The 26,829-nt window shown below is 36.5% G+C and overlaps 1 protein-coding gene across 3 annotated transcripts in view; it reads right to left on the bottom strand.

The window, feature by feature from the left end:
* Positions 1 to 26,829, bottom strand: part of LOC109256384 (uncharacterized) — a 411,502-nt gene that overhangs the window by 137,769 nt on the left and 246,904 nt on the right. Inside the window, exon 3 of one of the 3 annotated variants that reach the window (XM_053891768.1) lies at positions 1,012 to 1,122. The exons of the other annotated variants lie outside the window; for them this stretch is intronic. The gene's annotated coding sequence lies outside the window, so the exon portion shown is untranslated. Of the gene's footprint in view, positions 1 to 1,011; positions 1,123 to 26,829 lie in introns of those variants that run through there. 3 annotated transcript variants of the gene reach the window in all.

Genomic DNA, 26,829 nt, shown 5'->3' with positions numbered 1-26,829 from the left:
ACATCATACAGTATTTTTCTTCCTCTGTCTGATATCATTTAGCAAAATGTTTTTGAGGTCTATTTATGCTATTGCAAATGGCAAGATTTCATTCTTTTTTATAGCTTAGTAGTATTCCAATGTGTGTGTGTGTGTGTGTGTGTGTGTGTGTGTGTGTACATCTTCTTTATCCATTCAACCATCAAAGTCCATTTAGGTTGTTTCCATATCTTGGCTATTGTAACAATGCTGCAATGAACATGGGGGTGCATCCTTTCAAATAAGTGTTTTCATTTTCTTCAAATAAATACCCAGAAGTAGAGTTTCTGAAACATATGATAGTCCTATTTTTAATGTTTTGACGAGCATCCATTCTGTTTTACACAGTGGCTGCTCCAGTTTATATTCCCACCAACAGTACAGAAGCATTCCCTTTTCTCCACATTCTCAGATAACATTTGTTATCTCTTGTCTTTTCGATAATAGCCATCCTAACAAGTGTGAGGTGATATCTGATTGTGGTTTTGATTTGCATTTCCCTGATGATTAATGATGTTGAGCTTATCTATTGGCCATCTGTATGTCTTCTTTGGAAAAATGTCTATTCAGATCGTCTGTACTTTTATTAATCAGATTGATTTTGTTATTATTAAACTGTAGTTCTTTATGTATTTTAGATATTAAGATTTTACCAAATATATGATTTGCCAAGTTTTTCATCCATTCAGTAGGTTGCCTTTTATTTACTTTTATTTTTTAAGAAAGAAGCACAAATGTTCCAAAAGGATGGGAGGGCACAAAGAAGAGGATGTGGATGAGAGGCTTTAGGGTTAGGGGTAAGTGCAGAGTCCCCTGACATGCAGAAGTGGGAAAGATTCAGCACCTAATCAGCCAGTGCTCTCCTCTGGCCTGGGAGCTCCTCTTTCAGAGCCTTAAAATCCTGCAGTGGCCCACTGTGGGCCCATCATGGCCCAGAGCCTAGACCACAGTGGGCAGGAGGTGCCATGTTCACCCAGGGCTGCACTTTAGTAGGTTGCCTTTTAATTTTGTTGATGGTTTCCTTCACTACACAGAAGCTTTTCAGTTTGGTGTAGTCCCATTTGTTCATTTTTGCTTTTGTTGCCATTACTTCTGGAGTAAGATCTAAAAAGATATCACCAAGACCAACATTAAGGAGATTACCACCAATGTTTTCTTCTAGAAGTCTTACGGTTTCTGATCTTACATTAAGTCTTTAATTCATTTTGAGTTAACTTTTGTGTATAGTGTAAGATAGTGGTCCGGTTTCATTCTTTTATATCTGGCTGTCCAGTTTTCCCATCACCATTTATTAAAAAGATTGTCCTCTTCCTATTGTATATTCTTGCCTCATTGGTCATAAATTAATTGACCATATATGAATGGGTTTATTTATGGGCTCTCTATTCTGTTCCACTGATCTATATGTCTGTTTTTATGCCAATACCATACTGTTCTAATTACTATAGCTTTGTAATACAGTTTGAAATCAGGGAATGTGATGTCTCCAGCTTTGCTCTTCTTTCTCAGGATTGCTCTAGCTATTCAGGATCTTTCATGGTTCCATAGAAATTTTAGGATTGTTTCTTCTCTTTCTGTGAAAAATGTCATTGGTGTTTTGATAGGGATTTCAGTGAATCTGTGGATGTCTTTGAGTAATATGGACATTTTAACAGTATTAATCCTTTCAATCCATGAGCATGGAATATATTTACCTTTATCTGTGTCATCCTCCATTTCTTTCAATCAGTGTCTAATAGTTTTCAGTTTACAAGTCTTGTCAACTCCTTGGTTGTATTTATTCTTAGGTATTTCATTATTTTTGATGTAATTGTAAAGGGGATTGTTTTCTAATTTCTATTTCTGATAGTTCATTGCTAGTGCATAAAAAACACAACAGGTTTTTGTATATTGATTTCGTATCCTGTAACTTTCTGAATTCACTTTTTAGTTCTAACAGTTTTTTGGTAAAGTCTTTAGGGTTTTCTGTATATATTCTCCTCTCATCTGCAAACAGTGACAGTTTTACTTCTTCATTTTCAATGTGGATGCCTTTTATTTCTTTTTCTAGGCTAACTTCTCTGGCTAGGACTTCCAATACTATATTAAATAAAAGTGGCAAGAGTGGTCATACTTGTCTTGTTCTTGATTTTAAAGGGAAAAGTTTTCAGCTTTTTACCATTGATCAAGATGTTAGCTGTATGTTTGTCATATATGACCTTTATTATGTGAAGGTACATTCCCTCTATATGCACTTAATGGAGAGTTTTTTATCACAAATAGAAGCTGCACTTTGTCAAATGCTTTTTCTGCATCTCTTTCTTGAGGTGATCATAGAATTTCATCCTCCATTTTGTTAATGTGGTGTATCATGTTCATTGCTTTTTGGATGTTGAACCATTCTTTAACACTGGACTAAACCCCACTTGATTATGGCATATGATCCTTTTAATGTATTATTGAATTCAATTTGGTAATATTTTGTTGATGATTTTTTCATCCATGTTTATTAGGAATATTGACCTATAATTTTCTTTTCTTGTGGTGCCTTTGTCTGGTTTTGGTATCAGGGCAATGCTGCCCTTGTCAAATGAGCTTGGAAGCATTCCCTCTTCTTTAATTTGTAAATGTCTCATAAATAACCCTGAAAATACAGTAGTGGAATACCTATAAATCATGATAACAGTTCAATTAATCCTAAACTTAAAGTGTCATATTCCTCTCAGGATTTCTGAGTCTCCCTTTGACTACCATGTCAGCCTACAGTCTGGGATTAATCAGGACCTAAATGCAGAGCCAGATGATTACAACCACAGAGACCTGAACTAATTCTTTTGTAGTAATCTCTTTTAGAGAAAAGAAATCTGTATTACGATTGTGCTCAGAAGGAGAGAGCAGTAGAAGAAAGAGAGAAATATGCTTAATGAAGCCAAGAACAGGGTTAAGAGACAACAATAATCACACTTCAGCTTTGTGAATGGTACTGTGATTGGTGAAGCAATAAATAATATCTAGTCCTGATCCTCATAAAGTATATAATCTAATTAGGAAAATAAGAACTACTAAGTATTTTGAGGGGGATTAAATGATTCCCTATTACATACATAAACTAAAAATAAAAAATATAAGAAAATTCCCAATATACCATCTGATTTTTAACCAGTTGAATATAATTCAGTAAAGTCAGAGGAACTCCAAAGATGGAGCTTTTTTTTTTCATTATTGAAGTATAAATGACATACAATGTTATATTAGTTTCAGGGGTACAACATAGTGAGTCAACAATTCTATACATTACTCATTGCTCACCACATCAGGCTCTGCACTGGCAGTGGAGCCTGGTTGGGATTCTCTGTCTACCTCCCTCTCTCTCTTTCTCTCTGTCACTCCCCTGATTGCTCCCTCTCTCTTTCAAAATAAATAAATCATAATTTAAAAAAATTAACACATTTGTATTGTTCCGGTAATCTACTAATATTTGAAAGTCAGGATGTTTGGGGATTCTCAAACTCCATAAGAGTAATAAAACTGTCTCCCACTACTGCTACACACATACTTGAGGACTCTTATTATGGTTGCATTGTAACTGTTATTTTAATTTTTTAATGACTAAGGATGGAGATTATTATTTAAATGCTTCAATGTGTCACAATTAAAACTGTCGCCAAAAGCAATGGTTATAAGGGCTATCATGCTCTGTGGAGTAAACACATGGGTTAGCACATGACACTATGAAGGGTTAGATGTCAGTCAAGGTTTGTAGCCATCTGGAATATTTTCTTTTGTTGTAATTTAGTTTTCTTTAGTTAGCCAGTGCCACATTTCCAGTTTATTTTGTCTTATAAGTCAGAGTTTATTCTCAAGTCTATATCAGCTATAGTTTCAATAAAAAATACGCTGGGGCACCTGGGTGGCTCAGTCAGTTGAGCGTCTGACTCTTGATTTTGTCTCAGGTCATGATCCCAAGGTTGTGGGATTAAGCCCCACATCAGGCTCCACGCTGAGTGTGGAGACTGCTTAAGATTCCATACTCCTGCTCCTCTCCCCTTCTGACACACTTTCTCTCCAAAATAAATAAAAATAAAAATTAAATAAAAATAAAAATATGCCAAGTCATATCATATTTTGGCTCCAACTAATAACTTTGGTCCAGTGAAGTGCTCTGGAAGATGAATGGAATGACAGAAGTGTCAAGGAATGTACAGACATAAAGAAGGCAGGATGGTTACACACAGAGGTACCAAGACAGGCTCATCTTGACCAGATGGTGATTGCAATTTGGTTAGACACACAGTGGAGAGTGACATGAGAATCAATCAAGAAATCACATTTAGATGTGAGTGATCAGATCCCCTGTGCTGGGCACAAGTCAGAGACATTCAGAAGCTATCATATACAGGAAAGGAAACATAATTATGTAAGAGGAGAATCATTTATTCAAAACAGGGCAGGCCTCAAATTCTATGGCTGACAAAGTGGGGTTTAGTAAATAAATATATTACTATTACAAGGCAAAATGTACTAACTGTATTAAGAAAAATTCAGCCACATTTCCATAAGGATTTATATTTATTTGGTTAAGTCAGAAAAGGGTTCCTCCCATATGTGACCTTGAGATGGGCAGGATGGTAAGGCCTTGAAATTTCTCTTTTTAAGAAAAGTTTTGCAATACATTCCATAATCCTTTACCATTAATACTCTATTTAGAAGTCTAGTGGGAGGTCATGGTTTGAGAAGAAATGGTCAGAGAAATATTCTTTATGACAAAGTTGGTGGAAGCACATTAAGACCTGGAATTTCCAGTAGTCCAATGTTTGGGCAGGCTGTGTAATAATGTAACCATCCTCTATCCTCCCCAAGCCTTAAGTTAAAGAGTGATACAGGCAAAAACCTTCATTCACAGTTGTTTTGAGGAATCAGGAACAGGGTCAGTGGTTCATGGTAGGGTTAGCAAAGAGGGAAGAGACCTATCATTGGAAATAAGACATGAGAATATAGAGTTGTGCTATACAGTACATTAACTACTACCACATGTGGATACTGAACACTCGAATCATAGCTGGTGCCACTTGTTGAAATAATATTTGGACATACTGGGTTTTAAAAGATATTAAAATTAATTTCATTTGTTTCCATTTTGTTTTCATAACATGGCTATAAGAAAATTAAAAATTATATATGTGGCTTTCATTACATTTTTGATGGACAGTATTAGAGAATGTAGAGAAATGTAGGTATTAGAGCAATAGATGACTAGGAGAAACATATGCTTATGTAAGAATTCTTAGAGACGCCGAGAAATGCTAAGTCTCTCACAATATGGGATGTAAACTCAAGTCATTTTATTTAAGTGTTAAATTGAGACTATCCTCCCAAGATTGAGTAATATGGGACTATACAGTTAAGGGAGTACATAAATGAAAAATTTTAATCCAATGATTTATTCATATTTTAATAAATTATACCATTTAAAATTTACTAATGAAAATTATAAATAATTTAATTATTTAAAAAACTGTATATTCTCATGAAATATCATGTTGTTCACAAGAAACTTCACTGTTCTAAGTGTAAAGATGTTAAAGATGTTCCCAGTTTTCTCTTTATAGATAGCAAAATTATCCCCTCACATAATATCTCTGTAGGACAGAAATGACAAGAGGCAGTCAATAAAACAGCTTGATAGGTAGAATTGTCCCTGCCTTTCCCCCTACCTTCCTGAAGCAAGAGGTACTAGAAAAAACTGTATAGTAGAGTTAGCCCTTAGTTCTATAGAAACTAAAAAATCATATGATTGCTGCTTGTGCCTCTGCTTCCTCTCACCTGGATACAGCGGTAAGTAGCATCTGTTAAAAACAATGCCATTCTATCTGGGGAAACTCTGAGAAAGAGGTTGTGAAATGATGTTCCAATGTATCTTCCCTGCAAAATAGCACTGGTTTTTGTATACAGAGATGAGGAAAAGGGATATAGAACCAACATTGTAACTATAATGTAACTCCCCTCAGAAAAGTTAAAAGAAATGAATGTGGAATTGTGGGATTTTAAGTATGGTGCAAAAGCTACTCTTATTTACAATTAATCTATGTGAAAACTGATCACTGGATAATGCCTCCAGATTCATTTGGCCCACCTTCAGTACTTCAGATAAAACCACACCCCCTAGGCTGGACAAGTTGTTACTTACAGAAACATCCAATGTAGATTCTAAGATAACCAACTTGCACTGCTTGGGAATTCTTTCTTATATCTAACCTTATAGGAAGGTACTGTGCAAAATAATGTATTTCATTTTCTTTGAGCTGTTAGAATGAAAAATGTGCCTTTCAGTAAAAAGAAGTTACTGGAAAGCATGCTCAACACTACAATTAGAGTTCAGAATGCATAGCCCTTGTTTTTTATGGGATTATAACCAAGGTCCTACTAACATCATGCATCTCTCTATCCCTCCTTCTTGTATGATTGTCTTTGACTCTTTTATTTTTTGATCAGTTTCTCTCTCTTCCTCCTCCCAGGACCAAATACTCTCTCATAATCCTCAGTCTCACAAAAATATTTTCCTCTTCTTTGGCAATGAGTAACCATGACACCCATTAACTATCTTAAATGGCAATGATGTGTGTGTGAACTATTTAAATACCACTGGTATTTTTCCAAGAAAGTGACTGTAGCATCCAGTTTGGGTAGCCTCCCCAGGAGACTTGCCCCCTTCTTCCTTTCAAACACTATAGGACTACATGGCTCCTCCATGTGGTTCTTCAGTACTTCAGGGAAGGCTGGCTCCATCCCTAGCTTAGTGGGTGACTGGTCAGTGACTGGACAGTGAGATGTGAAAGGAAATCTTATCTTCTGGTCAGTTGTAGGGGGATACATCCAGGAAATGCTTCTTACAAGAAATAAGAAACATAAGAGCATTTTTATTTTTCTTCCTTTGAACTTAGGTATACAAAAAGGTGATGGTGGAGCTACCACAGCTATTTTACAACTATGAAGGGGAAGTACCATAAAGAACATAAAGATAGAATGATAAAATAAATTATTGAACAATTAAAATAATAAATAATAATAATAATAATAATAATAATAATAAACTGTGGAGTATCCTACCTCTGGACTTTTTTTTATGTGAAATAATAAATACCCTGTGGCTTAAGTCATACTGAGATGGCTTTTTGGGGATGTGACAATGTAGTACATAACTTTGAAAACTGATGCTGGTTAAGTAACTCTATCTTTGCTTATATGCCATAATGATATTAATAGCTCTTGCTTTCCTCTAGTTTACAAATGGCCTTAGGAAAATCTCTGACTTTGGGTTTAAAATGGATAATCCAATGAATAAATAAAAATTTAGAGACTTTTAAGGTAGGGACAACAAACTGCTCTCTTTCTCTCTCTCATCATAAGTTTTATCATTCATTTTCTCTGCCCAAACATCTTTTCTATTTCCCCCACACTACAGGATTTTAAGTCCATTCTCCTGACTGCTTAATCACTCAGAGGCCTACTTGCCTAGACCCCTGACAGCTGCACCAAATATAGGCTGACCAACATGAGTAGTTGTAGTGGCAGGAACAACTGCTGCAGATGCTTTCCAGGAAATAGAACAAAGAATCAGGGTTGACTATTGGGAAAATTGAAAGCCAAGCTTATATGTAATGTCTGAATTGTATCTATGAAGAAGTCGCTTGTGTTTATAAAGTGTGCGATTCAGAGGGTAATATTTCATTTAAAAATTATCAAGTGCAAACAGAACTCAAAGGTAACTATTTGAGACTTCTTAATTCTTCTTCAAAATTTGTCCTTAGAGGAACAAGTCACTTGGGCAAGAAAGATTTATAGTTAAGCAATTCCTTAACCTACAGATTTATTTCAATTCAACAAGCCTTAATTGAAAGCCTAGTTAGAGCTCAGCCCTGTACTAGGCAGTTGTCATGAGCATGGAAGATAAGAAAGAATTAATCTCTGCTCTCAAGATGCTTCAACTTCATCTTTAATCTAGCTAAAAATTGCTAAATTGAGGTGTAAATATGGTTCTTTATAAGCAAAAAAGGGTGCTGACTGGGGGACCAGAGAATATATGACAACAGTGGCATTGGAACTATATCATAAAGGATGAGTAAGATCAGTAGGGAAGAATAGAACCCAGGTAGGTAGATTGAGTTGTGCAAAAACCACTCCTGTAATGACAATAGAGCTGCAATTATGTTGTATGGTTTTTATGACTTCGTATTTGGAAGTTAGATAAACAATTAGACTCATTTTTTCATCTTCCTTTCCCTCACTTGCCAGCTGTTAGGATTTCTCCCATCTTTGGCTATTGTTCAGCTCCTCATTCTGAGAGCTGCAATTTCAGTCTTAATGTCTGCTCTTTGTGTGACAGTTCTTGCATAAAACACATTCTCAGTCTCTTCCATGGTATTTATTCTTGAGGTAGGCAGCAGATGGCAGAAGCCAAAGTTGTTTCTCTTTATGGACCATTCAAGATGTGTTGGACATAGATGTTGTGACATATGACTGTTACAGACATTTTACATTGTTTTTACTTCAGTTATTTTCTGGTTTTTAAGAAAAAATAGCTATTTTTCCTTATTTATATTTGAACAAAAAAGCAGAAATAACCATCTATTCTCAGTCTTTTCCTAATCAGCTTTTCTAGATTTCAAATATGATGGTATGATTTAACTTAAAAAAATTTTTTTAATGTTTATTTATTTTTGACAGACAGAGCACAAGCAGGGGAGGGGCAGAGAGAGAGAGGGAGACACAGAATCCGAAGCAGTCTCCAGGCTCTGAGCTGTCAGCATAGAGCCCGATGAAGGGCTTGAACTAACAAACTCAGATCAGGACCTAAGCTGAAGTCGGACACTTAACTGACTGGGCCACCCAGATGCCCTGGTTTAACTTTTCCTACAGATTTAATGGCTACATTAAATTGTTCTTTGGCATTTTCTCAGTCTCATCCTCACAGATACTGATTTCTTCTACATATAATATACATATGTTAGGCACTACTGTTTGTTTGGCCGACGAAATACAAAAATGACTTCAGGGAGAGAAAGGACATTAAATACACTTAAGTAATATGATGATAATAAGCACTGGTCTAGATAAGACACAAATTTGGGTTCAAATTTGAGATCCGCTACTTGATAGCAGTGTTATCTTGAGTAAGTCATTGCAACTCTCTACACCTTAATATTCTGATGTTTAAAATAGAGATATCAATACTTAGTTCCTAAAATTACTATACAAATTGCTTAATATAATGTATGTATAGGACTTAACACAATGTCAGGCACCGAATAAATGATTACTACACTTATAATACACAGGATGCTATGCTCGTAAGGTGGCCTGGTAAAATTAAGAAAAGCCTCATAGAAGAGACATTATTTATATTAAGACTAGAAGAATAAAGAGGGCTGCCTAGAGGACAGAGACATGAGTTTTCTCAGCAAAAGGAGCAGCATGTGAAAAGGCATGGGAACAAAAAAAATGGCTTCAGGCCATTTGGTGAAATAAAAGTATTTTGGTATGACTAAAACCCAGGATGAATTTAAAAGAACAGGATTCAGGAGAGGGGAGTAGGTAGATGAGGCCAAAGAAATAGGTGAAGGCCAAACACAAAAGATTTTGTATGCCATTCTAAGATATTCAACAAATGACTGATCAAGAATAACAGAAGATTTTTAAATAGGAGAGTGACATGGTCATATTTTCATTTGGGGTCAAGGTGGTAAATGTTGAGGGGAGTGTAATTATCAGGGAGGATGATAGAAGGAGCAGAATGGCCATTAGAATCTAGCTATTGCAATAATCCAGTAAAGAAACTACAAGGGACTGAACTGAGATAGTTAATAGGGATCTACAAGAGGAGAAGGTTATGAATCAGCAAGGTCATCAAAGGCAGAGTCAATAGGACCTTATGAATTGGTGAGAAGAGAGAAACATATAGAATATCTCTAATCTTTTTAATCTTGAAAACTAGGTGGTTTGGGAGGTCATTCACTTACATTACAATAAGAACTCAGTTTTGAACATGTTGAACTTGAGGGCTCTGGCACACATGCAAGTAGGAAGATCAATCTGGAAGTCAATAATTCAGAAGAGACAAGTGGACTGAATTTGTGGATTTTAGTGGTCAAATATAAATTAACTATGACTTAATCATGATGGTAATCTGTAATAAAGAGTTCAAATCCATTTTTTAATAATTTATTTTTTTTATTTACATCCAAGTTAGTTAGCATATAGTGCAACACTGATTTTGTTTGCAATCTACTCCTTGTTAAGGAGTAGATTCCTTAATGCCCCTTACCCATTTAGCCCATCCTGCTTCCCACAACCCCTCCAGCAACTCTCTGTTTTTTCTCTATATTTAAGAGTCTCTTATGTTTTGTCCCCTCCCTGTTTTTATACTATTTTTGCTTCCCTTCCCTTATGTTCATCTGTTTTGTATCTTAAAGTCCTATTATGAGTGAAGTCATATGATATTTGTGTTTCTCTGAGTGACTAATTTCACTTAGCATAATACCCTCTAGTTCCATCCACATAGTTGCAAATATCAAGATTTCATTCTTTTCGATTGCCAGGTAATACTGCATTGTATATATATACCACATACTCTTTATCCATTCATCCGTCGATGCAATTTGGGCTCTTTCCATACTTTGGCTGTTGTTGATAGTACTTTTATACACATTGGGGTGCATGTGTCCCTTCAAAACAGCACACCTGTATCCCTTGGATAAATACCTAGTAGTGCCATTGCTGGGTCATAGGGTAGTTCTATTTCTAATTTTTTGAGGAACCTCCATACTGTTTTCCAGAGTAGCAGCACCAGTTTGCATTCCCACCAGCAGTGCACAAGAGATCCTCTTTCTCTGCATCCTCACCAACATCTGTTGTTGCCTGAGTTGTTAATGTTAGCCATGCTGACAGGTGTGAGGTGGTATCTCACTGAGGTTTTGATTTGTATTTCCATGATGATGAGTGATGTTGAGCATCTTTACATGTGTCTGTTAGCCTTCTGGATGTCTTCTTTGGAGAAGTGTCTATTCATGTCTTCTGCCCATTTCTTCACTGGATTATTTGTTTTTGGGGTGTTGAGTTTGGTAAGTTCTTTATAGATTTTAGATACTAACCCTTTATCTGATATGTGATTTGCAAATATCTTCTCCCATTCCATCGGTTGCCTTTCAGTTTTGCTGATTTTTTTCCTTCGCCAGGCAGAAGCTTTTTATTTTGATGAGGTCCCAATAGTTCATTCTTGCTTTTGTTTCTCTTGTCTCCAGAGACGTGTTGAGTAAGAAGTACTGTGGCCAAGGTCAAAGAGGTTTTTGTCTGTCTAAGTCCATTTCTGATGTTTGATTGCTGACAGCTTTGAAATCCTGCCACACGCTCTTCCCTTACATCTGAACAAGTTGGTAAAAGGCCTTGATGCTCCCTACTTTGGTGCCAGGGGGAAATTCAAACTATGCAAGCCCCAGCCCATGCAAGGAAACCCTTCAACCCAGCCACACCCACTACCTTACCACAATAAATCCAAAGCCAACCACCCCTCCCTGTTCTTTCAAACCATTTTTGGATCTGCTTGGGAATCCACCTTTATTTCCCCAGAAAGTCTTATTATGTGGATGATAAATCTCTTTCATACACTCTTGGTGTATATGCGGTATCATCAGTCTCAATATCCAAACCAATTATAGGTGACAGGGGTTCCATTACATCTCTCATGTATGATAACAACAGGGCCAAACCTTGTCCATTATTTAAAAGTCCAAAATTGGTGTGTCTTTCTCATAATATGTAGCTTTGGGGTACCTAAGTGATTAAGATCATGGCAATGGAATCACCTAGAAATGGAATCACCTAGATAATGTATATATATGGTTTTATATGTATATTTATATACAGTATGTATATATATAGTTAAAAGAGAAGTGGTCAAGGCATAGAGAACCTTGGAAGAAAACCAGCAATTAAACATGAGGCAGAAGAAGAGAAGTTCATGAAGGAGCCTGAAAAAGACTTGGCTGAAAACTAAGAGAAGGAATTCAAACAAGGAAAGCATTTTCAGAAGGGAAAAGAATTCATCAATATCAAATGTTAAACAGGATTCAAATCAGTTTAGAAAAATATTATGGGTTTAATATATACCAGGAAATGACTGGTAAAAAGAAATTACTGGCTGATTTACAGAACATCTCCATATGGGAAGGAACAACCTGTCCCTTGAAGTTTGGCCATTATTAACATTGGTCCATTTTCCTTTTGGAGAATTGGGTAACTTCCATCAATACAAGCATGTAAGCTGCTCTCAGTTTAACACCCCAGATAAATACGGATATTTGGCTCTCTTCCTAAAAATGATAAAATAACTGAAGAAGTTATTTAAACCATATTTCACTTAAAACTCAAAGATAACAAAGGACAAATAAACACAAAGCATTATGAAACCAGAATATCTGGCTCAGAAGGTATGCCTTGTTGGCCAGAAATCATAGCTTCTTTCCTGTCCTAAATTCTAGTCTATTCCAAGTACTCAGTACAAGCTTAGGATCCACCTAGGTATCTTCACTTAAAAAATTCTAGAGCCAGTAGAACCAGCATAAACTTGCACCAGGTTTGAGAGTTAAGAGCTGCTGTAAGAGTGTAGTTTCATGATCTATGTAGGTCCACGAGTTCCAGTTTCATATTATCTTCCATTCTGAAATCAGTATCAGTGGTTGCCTAGAGTTCTAGGTTGAAGAGGATGCTAATGTCACAATGGAGTGTGCTGTGATTTCTGACTTTGACTTTTCCACAGTGAATAGGGATTGTTTCTATCATCTATTGAGTGACCATAACTATATCTTGCAGTACAGGTTGGCTCATAGCTCAACACTTAAAAAGCTAATCTGTTCCCTCTCCTGTTTCACAGCTATGGGATCTGTGTATCCTAGTTTATCACAAAGCTAGTATGTAGTTTCTGGTATTTACACAAAGTTCTGTTTTATACATTCTTGAACTGTGTAAGAAATAGGCAAAATTGTGATGTTAGGTTAAAGTGCAAGTTCAAAGTTGTTTGTCTTTCTTGTTATAATATATAGAAAATGTTTAGTTTTGCAGGTTAGGATCATTGTATATGGAATCAAGTAGACTTTTGTTCAAATCCAAGGTTGACCACACAAAAGCCACGTGATCCTAAGTGACATATTTAACTTACCTGAGATTCGGTCTCTACATATATAAAATAAGAATTAAAAAATACCTATCTCAGAGTTACAAGTGTGTCTCAGTATGTGTGTGTGTGTGTGTGTGTGTGCGCACATGTGCATGCGTGCACTTATGGTTAGTGCAGCACATAGCACAGAAAAACACCTTACAAATGACAAATATTATAACATGAAAAACATAGGTGATAATAGCTAACATTTATTAGACTGACTTTATGTATTAGGAGTCTAAGGTTTGGAGAACACAAGCAAACTTCCTAAGGCTATGCAGTAAACTTACTAAGGTTGTGCAGCTAGGAAGCAGTGGGGTTGAGATTCCCAATTGCATCATTTGATTCCAAGGCACAGAGAATTCCCTTCAAAATGAACAAAAACATGTCAACACCACAACATATCATAGTGAAACTGGCAAAATACAAAGATAAAGACAGAATTCTGAAAGCAGCTAAGGACAAACAGGCCTTAACCCACAAGGGTAGACACATAAAGGTACTTGCAGACCTTTCCACTGAAACTTGGCAGGCCAGAAGGGAGTGGCAGGATATATTCTATGTGCTGAATAGGAAAAGTATGCAGCCAAGAATCATTTATCCAGCAAGGCTGTTAATCAGAATAGAAGGAGAGATAAAAGACTTTCCCAGACAAACAAAAATTAAAGGAGTTCATGATCACTAAACCAGCCCTGCAAGAAATCCTAAGGGGGACTCTCTGAGTGGAAAGCAGCAAAGACTACAAAGGACCAGAGGCATCACAAGAAACATGAAATCCACAGATAACACAATGGCACCAAACTTATATCTTTCAATAATCAGTCTGAATGTAAATGGACTAAATGCCCCAATCAAAGGACATAAAGCATCAGAATGGATTAAAAAAAAATGAGATCCATCTATGTTCTGCCTACAAGAGACATATTTTAGACCTGAGGACACCTACAGATTGAAAGTGAGGGGATGGAGAACCATGTTTCATGCTAATGGATGTCAAAAGAAAGAGAAATCATACTTATATCATACAAACTAGATTTTAAAACAAAGACTGTAACAAGAGATGAAGAAGGGCATTATATCATAATTAAGGGGTTTGTCCATCAAGAAGAGCTAACAGTAGTAAATATTTACACCCCTAACGTGGAAGCACACAAATATATAAATCAATTAATCAGAAACATAATCAAACTTATTGATAATAATACTATAATTGTAAGAGACTTTAATACTCCACATACAACAATGGAAAGTTCATCTAGAAACTCAGTAAGGAAACAACAGCTCCGAATGACACATTGGAGCAGATTGATTTAGCAGATATATTCAGAACACTTCATCCTAAAGCAACAGAATACACATTCTTCTCCAGTGCACATGGAACATTCTCCAAGACAGATCACATACTGGGTCACAAAACAGCCTGCAATAGGTACAAAAAGACTGAGATCATACAATGCATATTTTAGAATACAACACTATGAAATTTGAAATCATCCACAAGAAAAAATTTGGAAAGCCCCCAAATACATGGAGGTTAAAGAACATTATACTAAAGAATGAATGGCTTAACCAGGAAATTAAAGAAGAAAATAAAAAATACATGGAAACAAATGAAAATGAAAACATGATAGTCCAAACCCTTTGGGATGCAGCAAAGGCAATCCTAAGAGGAAAATACATTGTAATTCAGGCCTATCCCAAGAAGCAAGAAAGGTCCCAAATATACAACCTAACCTTACACCTGAAGGAACTAGAAAAGGAGCAGCAAAGAAAGCCCAAAGCCAGCAGAAGAGAAATAATAAAGATTAGAGCAGAAATAAACAATACAGAACCATCCCCCCCCCCCAAAAAAAAACCTGTAGAACAGATCAATGAAACTAAGAGCTTGTTTTTTCAAAGAATAAACAAAATCGATAAATCCTAGCCAGATTTCACAAAAAGAAAAGAGAGAGGACCCAAACAGATAAAATCACAAATGAAAGAGGAGAGATCACAACCAACACCACAGAAATACAAACAATTATAAGAGAATACTATGAAAAATTATATGCCAACAAACTAGATAATCTGGAAGAAATGGAAAAATTGCTAGACAATCAATAACCAGCAAAGAAATTAAATAGGTTATCAAAAATCTCCCAAAACATAAGAGTCCTGGGCCAGATTAAGAAAATGTGGTATACATATACAATGCAATACTATTTGGTGTTGAAAAAGAATGAAATCTTGCCATTTGCAACAACTTGGATGGAACTGGAGGGTATTATGCTAAGTGAAATAAGTCAGAGAAAGACAGCTATCATATGATTTCACTCATATGTGGAATTTGAGAAACTCAATAGATAAACATAGGGGAAGGGAAGAAAAATAAAATAAAAACAGAGAGGGAGGCAAACAATAACAGACTCTTAAATACAGAGAACAAAATGAAGGTTGCTGGTGGGGGCTGGTGGTTAAATGGGTGATGGGCATCAAGGTGGGCACTTTTCAGGATAAGCACTGGGTATCATATGTAAGAGATGAATCACTGGGTTCTCTTCCTGAAACCAAGACTACACTGTATGCTAACTAACTTGAAAATAAAAAAAAAAAAAAAGAAAATAACAGAACATCCCAAACTAGTTTAAACAAAACAAACAAACAAAAAAGGAATTAAAAGAATAAACTGATTCACATAACAAATCCAGAGACAGCCTGATCCAGAGGCAGGGCTGGCTACAAGGCACAGCTGGAGTCAGTGCTCAAAAGTGTCATCAAGATTTGGTTTTTCTCCATCTCACTACCTCAGGCCCCCTATTTTATTCTCTTCAGTCTCAGGCTCCTTGTTGTAGCAGTATAAGGGTAGTAATACAGACTCTACAGCTCCTTATGTTCAAGTAAAGTAGGAAAGAATGAATGTCTTCTCCCCAGAAGCCCTGGGAAAGCCTCAGTGGGATCATGGGACCATCAGTGAACCAATCACTGTGTCCTGAGGAAATGCAATGGGTGGATTGACTTTGTTTCAGTCCCTTTGGTCTGCTATAACACAATGCGACAGACTGGGTGGCTTATAAACAACAGAAATTTATTTCTTGCATTTCTGGAAGATGGGAAGTCCAAGACCAAGAGGCCAGCATGGTCATTGTCTGGTAGGCACCATTTTCCTGGTTCATAGCTGGTGCTTTCTCAGTGTCTTCACATGGTGGAAGTGATGAGGGGTCTCTGTGAGGTCTCTTTTTAAGAACACTAACCCCTTTCATGAGGGCTCAACCTTCATGACCTAGACATCTCCCAAAGGCCTCACCTAATACCATTGCATTGGGCATTAACATTTCAACATATGAATTTTCAGGGAACACAAATACTCAGATTATATCAGGCTTAATATTGGCTATATTCTTCACCCTCGTGTTCCATTCAGATTCATGGGCTATAAACAGGAGACAGGTGAATCCCCAAATACCTTCAAAGATAGGATGAATAGATATCCAGCCACCAAAAAATTTTACCCTCACTTCTTTATGCTCTCCCATGAGTATCTTTAATGCACCTCTCCTCCTATAGGGAGGTCATGAGGTAAAGAATATTATCTCTAAATTCAATTTCTGTTAACAGGTATTCTTTAAGGGAAAAAATGCCCAAGTAGCAACTCCCAGAATACATATTGTAGGAGTTGGCTAATAAGACTCTTCTGTATTCTTCTGCCACCTGTCATCTTGGGATCTCTCACCATTCATTATCTGGTAGCAGGCTTGCAGTGTACAGATGGAAAAGTCACCCCAGAGGGAAGAGAGCTGTTATACTCTACCCCCCTTCTGGTTCCACTTCTGTGCAATGCTAATTTAATCGGACACATGATTCACTCACTCACCTTAAACTCAAGCCAGACCTCATTCTATTTTTAATGCTTTAATTTTATTATTCACCCACAAATGTATCTATCTCAGCTTAGGTATATTTTTAAACAGTCAGAAATATAAGCTAAAGGAAAAGGGCTTCTCTTGTCACTCCTATTCTGTCCTTCCCAAATCATTCCAAATACTTTGTTCTAAGCCATGTATAAGATAAATACTTTGAAAGCATTAAAAGTTACCTTGAAGCCAGTAGTGGAGTGAGTGAGTAGCATACTGATTGGAAATCCAAGTGAACCTCCAAAATGGCCCTTTACAGCAATGACACTGGAAACAAGGGCCAAACAAGAGGGGAAATGAGGAGATTCACATGGGGCCAGGTGGGCATGTTTGAGTTACCATTCAGAAACTGAAAGCCTTTGGTTCCATTATCAGATTTGTTATGATAAATCTCATAGTTTACAATGTAGGTAGAGAAGTGGTAACAAGAGAAAGGAAGGTGGTCAAAGCCCAAGAAAGTTGTAATCACTACCTTTGTCTAATACAAATTCCAAAGCAAGAACCTAGGAAAGCTTTGAAAAATAAGAGAGCTGACTTGCAGGTCTATTTGACTGAGGTCTCCCAAAGCTAATTAAAATTCCTTTAGCCACAATAGTGACTGTGGGTGGGCGAGGGGTTATAATGTACTGCTGCTAATTAACCATTAAAACTTGGTCAATATCTTATGAGTCACCCTATTTCATTTTATAATAACAAATTATATTTGATTCAGTTATAAAGAAATGCTTAGCTGCACCTGTGAAATTCACACTATATAGATAAATGCTTCAATTTTATTTTCAACTTGAAGATAAAGATATGGAAAAAATATGATAATATTATTTGCTGTCACATATTTGCATGGTAAACTGGGTTCTGGTTATCTTTACAGTATTCTGATTTATGGAAGGAAGAGAAGTGAGGCTGTGAAATATGCAAGATAATAGTCATGTCTAGCAGCAAAATTTACATGAGACACCACCATGTAAACAACATTCTGAAAACATCACTCTTCAAAGATAGTCCCCTGCATGATAAATAGTTCTATGCAGAATCAATAATTACTTGAAGCACTAAAAATCATTTTATACATATCCTAAAATTCCATTACAACCTGTGAAATATCCAATAATGAAAGTTGTATTTTAATGTGTTTTACTGTATGCATTATAAATTAGCTAATTAAGGAAGTTATTTTAGGAAGAAAAATATAGTGTGGATTTTTAAGTAACTAATAATTTTTAAACATCTCATTGTAAATTTTCACATCTGATAACAGCAGTGTTTTAGCCTTACTATCTATTCACAACGAAGATATTAAATTTTCCATTCTGTGAAGTTTTCAATAGACATGGAAAATATGATTGAAGAGTTTCAGCATTTAAAGCTGTTATCTATATATCTTCAACATAATGAGAAACATTATTATACAACATTTTTCCCCATTCAATTAAACCAACAGTTATTGAATGCCTGGTATTTGGAAAGCAAATGACTAGGGGCTGTGGGAGATATAAGAGCATTTGGGATGCTTAGAAATTAGTATGAGAAAACAGACAAATGCATAAATAACACTTAAAACAAGGCAATGCTATAATAGAAATGCCATTATTTTAAACTTAAAGCAGAGAAAATAATATTCTTGTATTTAAGTTGAAATAATTTAAATGTTTATTTTTCTAGTTTGTCATTAACACTATCAGACATCCTTCTAGATGATGGACAATATTAATGGCCAACTAGAAAAATACTCTGGAAGCCCTTAAATGAAAAGTAGTATAGTATGATCCAATGGTTCTCAAATGTGAGTATGTGTCAGAATCAAAAAGGACTTGCTAAAATACAGATTATTGGGGCCCACTCATGGTTTCTGATCCAGTAGGTCTAGGGTGGAATCCAATAATGTATATTTCTAACAAGTTTCCAGGTGATGTTCATGCTGCTGGTCTGGAGGACCACACATAAGAACCACTGGAGACCTCTAGTGCCAGATCACCCAAGTCTGAGTCCTGGCTCATTATTTATACCTGCATGATACTTGGAGTATGCCCCCATAATCTCATCCAAAAAATCTGCATAATGAAAGCACTGTGGTAGAAACTGCTAGCCAATGACCAAACCTTTGTTCTCTTCTTCCTGGGCCTACAGCTACACAACTGCTCCCAGCATCCCTTGATATAAGTTAGGTGTGGATCTGTGACTGAGATTTAGCCAAGGAATATGAGCAGAGATGATATGTATCACTTCCAGGCCTGAGTCCCACATAAGTCCTTCATGCCCTTTCCATGACTTCTGGCTTGCCCCAAATGAGCATGGAAAACTTTGAAACTATAAGCTGAACACAGCAGAACTATGAGATAGAAGAAGACTGGGTCTATGAACCAACACCTGGAAGAGAATGGCTCACCAAACAGCAACACCTATTTGGGCTTTACATGAGGGAAAATTTGAGCTATTCTTCCTGGTATCCCTGACAGCTAGCATGCCATATCAGACAGAGTTACTCAATAAATAATTGTTGAACTGATAAAGACAGAAGGAATGGATCAGTCTAACAGCAGACATGATGGGAAGTAATAAGCTCCACAACAATGGAGATATTTAAAGAAGACTAGATGGCTGCCATGAAAAGTTCTATAGAATGTGTTCCTCAATTGGTAGATGGTTATGTAAGATCACCTCCAAGGACCCTTCCAAATACAATATTCTATGATATTATGCCCTAAATTTAAATGAATAGGATGCAACTTTTGAGAGCTATATTTTTGTCTCCAGCTCCATTATGTTCCACTCCTTTTGTTTTCTTCTTTTCCAAATGTTTAATCTTTCCTTGTTAATTAATTAATCAATCAGCATTCACTCAGCATGTAAAATATGCCCAGGCCTATCCACAAGGTACTTGGCATCTAGCAGGGGAGAGTGCTTATGAAACAGCAACACATTTGAAACAATGAGTAAACAATATCAAAGAGATCATTAAATGCTACGATTAGAAGTTGTTGAGGTGTGCCTGGGTGGCTCAGTTCTTTAAGTGTCTGACTCTTGATTTTGGCTCAGGTCATGATCTCACAGTTCCTGGGTTTGAGCCCCAGGTCACAGGGCTCTACATGGACAGTGCAGAGCCTGCCTGGGATTCTCTCTGGATTCTTTCTCTCCCTCTCTCTCTCTGCCCTTTCCTCTAAAAATAAATAAGCATTTTAAAAAAAGTTGTTGAGGGAGTTGCTTCAAGTGTGTTACTATGCATGTGAAAAGCATGTCAGCCACAGACAATTAAAATGCTCAAACTCAGTTTTCTTTTTCTGTAGATAAGCTGTGCAAACGTGGGCAAATCATTTAACCTCGCTTCTCCCTTCTACAAAATAAAAATAACAATTCTGCCCAAATACTAAGGAGCAGGATGAAAAAAAAGAACTGATTAACAAATTAGAAAGTATGATCTTTTGGAATGCAGTGCTCTATTTTGGAACCTTATGTTTCAATTCATCTTTATTTGCATTACTTGTTTTCTTTCCACATGTAATCAGGATTTTTGTTGTTAGTGATGGTTCACCTAAGAGTCCTTCATTTCACCTGCCTGTAGTACCCAGAAAACTCCATCTTTGATTATGTTAGAAAAGCACAATAGGCCTTTTGTCCTCCACAGCAAGGAATGGGATTAGAGTTCTTCACTTTGAACTTATGCCCCCTTCAGCAGCCAGTTGTTATCACTGTTGTTGACCTGCCACCTGCTTGAGTTCAGCGTGGAGACAACAAACTCAAATGTTTCAGCAGGACTTGTTAGGCCAGCTGCTGCTGACCAAATTGGAGATTATATTTCATGGTTATTTCATGTTCTGGTGGATATACTAAATATCCTTTCATATATAAAGAGATGGCAAAGAAAAGTTACAAAAAGGAACATTTAATGGTTTTCTAAATGAATATAATGTAATAATAATTGAAGTAAAATTAGGCAAGTTTGCCCTAACTAAACTTCTTCCCTGCCAGCTGTAAATGCTGCCTCCAGCTGCACTCTTTTCACGGGAAAACAGTTCAGTGTTGTACATTTTACCAGACTCATTTTAAAACCATTTCCAAAATGTTTTCCTCTAGTTCTGTTTTGAAGATTTTTGCATCTGTGATATACTTCTTAGATATTTTTCTCTAATTAAACCCTTTGAAAAATAAATGAATGAAAAGCTCTATTTCAGCTTTTCCAAAGTTTGACTCTAGTTCAGATGGCCCCTTTGGCCTCTGTGAGCTGTATTTATGAGAGGTCTTTTGTCTGGTAATTGTCTTTTGTATCCCAAACTGGTTACAATGTTATTAGTACAAGAACAGAGAGTAAGAGAAGAAAATTCAGTATCTTGCTGTTCGGTGTTTTTAATCTGGCTATAGGGGAGAGACTTTCCCACAAATGCTGTAAATCAGTGCCTCCTAGATTCTATTATATGTGATTCACTTTAGGATTTTGTTAAAATGCAGACTATTACTTAGGTGTTCTGGGGTAGGGTCTGAGATTCCACATTTCTAACAAGTTCCCCGATAAGCTGATGTCGCTGGTCCAAGGTTCTAAATTTTTAGTCAACTTTCATCTTCTTATTGCCCAGCCACGATACGTTCCATCCGTGTCTCAACAGATCTTGGGAAGATCTGTGATATTCAATTAAGGAAAGAAAACAAATCTATTCTGTATGGCATTCAGAAGTAGAGTAAACAAAATATTATTAGAGGTTGTTTTGTAAAGATCTATTCTGTTAGGGTTGGTACAACTTCTGGGTGAAATCTTTTCCCCAGGATACCAAGAAATATCCTCCACTAAAGTCTGGCTTCCTATTGAATTTAATTACTTGCTCAAGAGTGTAAACATAAACACAATGGTGCCCTTAATCTTTTTAATCCAAGAAGCTGTCTGGCCTTTGTCTCCCAATTTAGGAATCTCTTTCAGCAAATCTACAGATTGCTACAAATGAAAGTACTTAGTGTTTTATAATACTGTTATAATATCTGTTATAATATCCACACTGAAAGAACAGAAGTACTTTTCTCCAATCTCTGCCACTGGTGTCATTAGATGCCCATTTTCACAGATATTATCCAGTACTTTAATAACCATCAGTCATTTCCCAAGCAGATTTAAGTTTATTAATTATGGGAGTGCATTCCACAAGACTATAACCCCAGAGGGCAAGACAGCTACCTAAAAAAAAGAAACCATAATGATAAAAGGGATGTAATAAAGAGTTGATAGAAAATGAAGTTAATGGCTATTTTTCTTATTTACCCTTATTTGCAGATACTGCTCATACCCATCTTTTTTACCAAATGGCATGTAGAAAAGGAAAATTAGAAGAATCAAATACTTCATCCTACCTATGTTTTCTATTACCTCTATTCTTTCTGCTACTCTTTTATTCTTTCCTTTTGTTTTAGCATAATTATGCAATCAGGTTCTATGTTATTACTAATTTTATAGACCCAACGGCTAGTGCAGTGCTATGACATATAATGGATGCTCAAAATATTTGCTAAGTGAATGAATGAGCATATTACACATATGGTAATTCATTATTTAAACCTTTTTGCACCTTTTCCTGACTCACTAAGAAAAAGAAAAAATACACATTGACATTTAAATACATATGTACACTGTAAAGTTGGAATGAGTAATCTATTTGGTTTTTATTCACAGTAAGGGATAATTTACTTACTCATTTATTTTTATTAATCATTTATTTTTGTTAATTTTCCTAATATTAATTTTGTTAATCAATTATTTTTATTAATTTTCTGAACAATAAGACCAGTGAAATAACTTCTCATACTTAGCAGAATCTCCTAGATATTTTCCCCAGGATGTGGTTTATAAATCAGAAAGAAGTTTTCCTAATTTAAAAATAAAAATCAAATCTCACTTATCTGACTTTGGACCTCTTGGTACTTTGAAACCCTTACTATTTGTGGTAGAAACTATGGTGTGCCATCCTGACTTCCTTTGAAAGAAGGACTTGTTGCCCCAGTTGCTGGCAGTGTTCTTAGCAGGCAACCTTCAGCTGTCAGCCCCTTTGTGGTTGCCTCAGCTGCAAAGAGCAATCTGGCCTAATATCAGTCCCCTAACCTGATGACTCACATCAAATGACCGATCAATGCAGAAATAAAAAGACCTAGCCATCTTGACCCAACTTGAAACAACTCTGAAAGGCCTTCTAATTTTCAGAGCTTTCTATGGGGTCAGCCATGGCTGTTGTTGCATCTAACTTGTACTTCAACCTATCCATATTCCCAACCCTGCTCTCTTCCCCTATTGCCCTAAGGGCACTCCCTAATAAATATTTTGCATGTTAAACTTCATCTCAAAGTCTGCTTCCTGAGGAGCTCAACCTATGATATTATTATTTCCATGCTACTTTTATACATAATACAGAAAATGTTTATAAGAATTCATTGAGAAAAAATTGCTGCATTTTATGCAGTTTATTCTCTGAAAAGACACTTATTCTAGGTCAGAGCTGTTTGACAAAAATCCACATTGTCAAGGTTACTGTTCCCTACAACTTTTTGACTTCATTATTGTGTTGATGACACAGGGGAGTAGACCAGGAGTTACAGTGCCATGGTAATTCCCCTGCAGTGAAAAGAACCAGGGTTAGAGTTGGTGCAATGGTTTCTAAACTGAGTCTCCTCCAACTAGGACATCCTGACATGAACGAAGCATTCAGAAACCTGTGACTTTTGAAGACGAAACTTAGAAATTCTCTCTGGATTGTTAAGTCATCCCATCACCAGTCATTCTGGAGCTCTAGCTTGCTTGCTTTGTAGTTGTCCCTCCCAAATTTATTTCTGTATCTGTTTATGTGATATACAGATAATTTGAGACAGAGATGGGTAAGAAGAGGTCTCCATGGTAAGAGTTTTTTCAGTTGTCTCCATGGTGATCCCTGCATAGCTAATAAATCCACAACTTAATTTCATTGCTTATCTTGAAATTACAAAGAGCTTAAGCTTTAGAATATGTGTGGGAGAAGCCATCAGGGCTCATACCACAATTTGTAAAGCAGGTAGTGCCAAGCTTCACTGGAGACTCAGTCTCTCTTTTCTATGTCTTTTTTACCTTCCTTAGGAACCCTAGGTCCTCATATGCTTTGTAGTTTGTTTCCTATTTCTTTCTTTATAAAAAGGAGACTAAGGTATAAATAAGTGATAAAGCAGCATATTACCTTCCTCTGGGAGAATGCTTTTTAAATGTAAACAAGGAGGGGTACCTGGGTGGCTCAGTCAGTTATGTGAATGAATCTTGGTTTCAGCTCAGGTCATGATCTCACGGTCATGGGATGGACCCCCACGTCAGGCTCTGTGCTGACAGTGCAGAGTCTGCTTGGGATTCTTTCTCTCCCTCTGCCCCTCCCCCACTCACTCTCCTCTCTCTCTAAATAAAGAAACATTAAAAAATAAATGTAAACAAGGAAATGAATATCTAAGAAATTTTATAAAGTGAGAACGTCTGTGAATGGGAGAAAATAGCAAGAGGTTAAGGAACAAAGTCTATGCATTGATTACTCTGGTGTTCCATTTTCCCCATCTGTAAAAGGGAAGAGTAATTCCCCATCTGTAAAAGGGAAGAGTAATATTATCTACCTCTGAGGGTCATTGTGTAGATTAAATAAGATGTGACAAGTAAAATGCTTGGAACAGTGTTTCACTTGCTCAGTTACTTCTATTTTTATAATATTGTTTTTTACTCATAAGGACAAATTAGGAAATGTTCCCTTCTGCACCTTTAACCTGAGGTATTAAATTACCAAAGTCTGACCTTTCCCTTTAGGGGGAAGCTGTAAAACCTTGCTATTCAAACAGTGGTCCAAGGACCAGAAGCATCAGCCACATCATAAAGCTTGTTAGAAATCCATAATCTCAAGCCCCACTCCAGACATACTAAAGCAAAATTTATATTTCAACAATATTTCCAGGTGATTTCTACACACATTAAAATTTGAGGGACCCTGAAGTAGATACAGGGGTCCCAAATAGGGGCTTTGAAATCAAAGAGACTCAAGCTCCAATTTGCTAGCTGTGGGACTGTGAGGAAATTATTTAATTTCTCTGAGTCTGAGGTCCCTCTTGAGTAAAATATGGGATAATCAAATCTATTTAGTAAGGCTGTTGTAAGGATTACATATGAAAATATGCAAAGAATTTACTGATGGGCATGCTGGGAAACTACCAAGTGTCTTATGAACTGTGGCTATAACTACTCTCAAAACAATTGGTAGTTTTTTGAAACATGTAGTTTCAAGCTCCCAAGGACAAAGAACTTGATTTAACTCAGGGCAGGATTGTTCATACATTTATATAATTTTTAAAATACAAAAGGAATATTAGGGATCATCTTAAATAAATAAAAAATGGTTAGGTCTATTTTGTATTTGAAGGCTTGGCTGGTGAAGAAAGGATTTTCCTTCATCTCCCTAAATCTTCCATTGCCTTGCTGTGTAAGATACCATCAGGTTAGACACAAAGGTGATCAGCTGCCCATGACAGGTAGAGAAATACCAGCATTTCTAGTCAAGCGTTTGAGTCTTTTAGACATAATTCTTCCTGCCAGTGAAGGTGACTATCTTGCTCATGTCTATGATACTAAAATGTAGTGATCCCCAAAACTCTAAAGACTGGAACCTGAAGTTGTTGAATTTGGATTGGCAAACACAGGTTCTATATTCTTAAATGCATTTCATATTCATCTTATGTTTAAGAGCAATGGCTCAAGCACCAAATCCCCAGGGTTAAAATTTTATCACTCGTAAAATAGAGATTATAGCTCCTCTCTCTAAAGATGTTTAGGAGAATTGAATGAGATAATTGATATTAGCACAGTACGTGGCTTACAGTGAACACTCAATAAAGGTAAGCTCTTGTTGTTGGAATTATCATATTTGCTGCAGCTGCTTTCCCTAGAATCCTGCATTTCATATATCTGACTCCAGCCTATTTTCTTGACCTCAACACTGATTTGGGGGCTACACCTAGCCTCTAACTAGATCTATTGTAATAATTTGGTTGGAAGAATTAGAGTTAATGTCACAACATAACAATGGAAATGTGACATTACTTTGTAGAAGATTTCCACATAGGGGCATTTCCTAGATGACTGGGCATTGGGAGAACTAATTTCAGTGTTGTTGAAATGCTAGTGTAGCCAGGCTGTAAGAGACTGTCAGCCATTTTCAGGCTTTTAATGAGTTCCCCAAGGAGAAGCAGAAGTTACCATCCCAGCAAGCCTTTCCCCATGCCCGTATTCTTTTTCATTCAGTTGTTGGTGCTCTAGAGACTAACATATTGGTACCCTTTGCTGCAGAATACTGAAACAATAAAATGTGACAAATTCTTGATCAACCAGTGCTGGAAATGCAGACTTATTTGGAAATGGAATGGAGTAGATAATGTGAAAACTTGAACTATATATCTACTGGAATTCCTGAAATACAATTCAGTAAGGATTTGAGAGACTTCAGTCACCTGAACCAATCAATTTAAACTGGGCCAAATGACAAGGTTTTGAATGAGCTTCTACAGCCTGATTGAAATATTACTTTGATTGTAATTAGTACTAGACATCAAAGGGAACGCATCAAAGGATTTCTGTGGTTTGGAAAGAAAGCTCCACCCCTCCTGCCTCCGTTTTCCATATTGCAATTCATTAATATTCCACCATACCTCCACAAAATAGTCTATGTATTCTACCTAACAAGAGAACCAACCTCATCTTGGGGGTATGAA

This window comes from Panthera pardus, unplaced genomic scaffold (genome assembly GCF_024362965.1).
Source record: "Panthera pardus isolate Hobbes unplaced genomic scaffold, ASM2436296v1 HiC_scaffold_27, whole genome shotgun sequence".
Classification (NCBI taxonomy): Eukaryota; Metazoa; Chordata; class Mammalia; order Carnivora; family Felidae; genus Panthera; species Panthera pardus.
The sequence above is the reverse complement of the archived record's forward strand: the minus strand, read 5'-3'. Positions and strand labels throughout refer to the sequence as shown.